Genomic DNA, 2,998 nt, shown 5'->3' on the forward strand with positions numbered 1-2,998 from the left:
ACCTCCTCCAAACCCCTACAACCCTCCCTATCTCTGTAACCTCCTCCAGTCTATCCAATCCTCCCTATCTCTGTAACCTCCTCCAGCCCCTACAACCCTCCCTATCTCTGTAACCTCCTCCAGTCTATCCAATCCTCCCTATCTCTGTAACCTCCTCCAGCCCCTACAACCCTCCCCATCTCTGTAACCTCCTCCAACCCCCTACACCCCTCCCTATCTCTGTAACCTCCTCCAGCACCCTACAACCCTCCCTATTTCGGTAACCTCCTCCAGTCCATACAACCTATCTCTGTAACCTCCTCCAGCCCCTACAACCCTCCCTATATCTGTAACCTCCTCTAGTCCCTACAACCCTCGCTATCTCTGTAACCTCCTCCAGCCCCGACAACCCTCCCTATCTCTGTAACCTCCTCCAGTCGCTACAACCCTCCCTATCTCTGTAACCTCCTCCAGCCCCTACAACCCTCCCTATCTCTGTAACCACCTCCAGTCCCTACAACCCTCACTATCTCTGTAACCTCCTCCAGCCCCTACAACCCTCCCTATCTCTGTAACCTCCTCCAGCCGTGCAACCCTCCCTATCTCTGTAACCTCCTCCAGCCCCTACTACCCTCCCTATCTCTGTAACCTCCTCCAGCCCCTACAACCCTCCCTATCTCTGTAACCTCCTCCAGCCCCTACACCCCTCCCTATCTCTGTAACCTCCTCCAGCCCCTACAACCCTCCCTATCACTGTAACCTCCTCCAGCCCCTACAACCCTCCCTATCTCTGTAACCTCCTCCAGCCCCTACAAACCCTCCCTATTTCTGTAACCTCCTCCAGCCCCTACAACCCTCCCTATCTCTGTAACCTCCTCCAGTTCCCACAACCCTCCCCATCTCTGTAACCTCCTCCAGTCCCCACAACCCTCCCTATCTCTGTAACCTCCTCCAGGCCCTGCAACCTATCTCTGTAACCTCCTCCAGCCCCAACAACCCTCCTCATCTCTGTAACCTCCTCCAGTCCCCACAGCTCTCCCTATCTCTGTAACCTCCACCAGGCCCTACAACCTATCTCTGTAACCTCATCCAGTCCATCCAACCCTCCCTATCTCTCTGACCTCCTCCAGCCCCTACAATCCTCCCTATCTCTGTAACCTCCTCCAGCCCCGACTACCCTCCCTATCTCTGTAACCTCCTCCAGCCCCTACAACCCTCCCCATCTCTGTAACCTCCTCCAGCCCCCTACACCCCTCCGTATCTCTGTAACCTCCTCCAGCCCCCTGCAACCCTCCCTATCTCTGTAACCTCCTCCAGTCCATACAACCTATCTCTGTAACCTCCTCCAGCCCCTACAACCCTCCCTATCTCTGTAACCTCCTCTAGTCCCTACAACCCTCCCTATCTCTGTAAACTCCTCCAGCCCCGACAACCCTCCCTATCTCTGTAACGTCCTCCAGCCCCCACAACCCTCCCTATCTCTGTAACCTCCTCCAGCCCTCTACACCCCTCCCTATCTCTGTAACCTCCTCCAGCCTCCTACACCCCTCCCTATCTCTGTACCCTCCTCCAGCCCCAACAACCCTCCTCATCTCTGTAACCTCATCCAGTCCATCCAACCCTCCCTATATCTGTAACCTCCTCCAGCCCCTACAATCCTCCCTATCTCTGTAACCTCCTCCAGTTCCTACAACCCTCCCTATCTCTGTAACCTCCTCCAGCCCCGACAACCCTCCCTATCTCTGTAACCTCCTCCAGCCTCTACAACCCTCCCTATCTCTGTAACCTCCTCCAGCTCCCTACACCCCTCCCTATCTCTGTAACCTCCTCCAGCCCCCTACAACCCTCCCTATCTCTGTAACCTCCTCCAGCCCCTACAACCCTCCCTATCTCTGTAACCTCCTCCAGCCCCCTACAACCCTCCCTATCTCTGTAACCTCCTCCAGCCCCTACAGCCCTCCCTATCTCCGTATCCTCCTCCAGACCCTACAACCCTCCCTATCTCTGTAACGTCCTCCAGCCCCTACACCTCCCTATCTCTGTAACCTCCTCCAGCCCCTACAACCCTCCCTATCTCTGTAACCTCCCCCAGCCCCTACAACTCTCCCTATCTCTGTAACCTCCTCCAGCCCCCTACAACCCTCCCTATCTCTGTAACCTCCTCCTGCCCCTACAACCCTCCCTATCTCTGTAACCTCCTCCAGCCCCCTACAACCCTCCCTATCTCTGTAACCTCCTCCATAACCTACAACCCTCCCTATCTCTGTAACCTCCTCCATAACCTACAACCCTCCCTATCTCTGTAACCTCCTCCATAACCTACAACCCTCCCTATCTCTGTAACCTCCTCCATCCCCTACAACCTTCCCTGTCTCTGTAACCTCCTCCAGCCCATACAACCCTCCCTATCTCTGTAACCTCCTCCAGCCCCTACACCCCTCCCTATCTCTGTAACCTCCTCCAGCCCCTACAACCCTCCCTATCTCTGTAACCTCCTCCAGCCCCTACAACCCTCCCTATCTCTGTAACCTCCTCCAGCCCCTACAACCCTCCCTATCTCTGTAACCTCCTCCAGCCCCCTACAACCCTCCCTATCTCTGTAACCTCCTCCAGCCCCTACAACCCTCCCTATCTCTGTAACCTCCTCCAGCCCCCTACAACCCTCCCTATCTCTGTAACCTCCTCCAGCCCCTACAACCCTCCTATCTCTGTATCCTCCTGCAGACCCTACAACCCTCCCTATCTCTGTAACCTCCTCCAGCCCCTACACCTCCCTATCTCTGTGACCTCCTCCAGCCCCTACAACCCTCCCTATCTCTGTAACCTCCCCCAGCCCCTACAACTCTCCCTATCTCTGTAATCTCCTCCAGCCCCTACACCCCTCCCTATCTCTGTAACCTCCTCCAGCCCCTACAACCCTACTATCTCTGTAACCTCCTCCATAACCTACAACCCTCCCTATCTCTGTAACCTCCTCCATAACCTACAACCCTCCCTATCTCTGTAACCTCCTCCATAA

Source organism: Scyliorhinus canicula, chromosome 6, assembly GCF_902713615.1.
Source record: "Scyliorhinus canicula chromosome 6, sScyCan1.1, whole genome shotgun sequence".
Taxonomy (NCBI): Eukaryota; Metazoa; Chordata; class Chondrichthyes; order Carcharhiniformes; family Scyliorhinidae; genus Scyliorhinus; species Scyliorhinus canicula.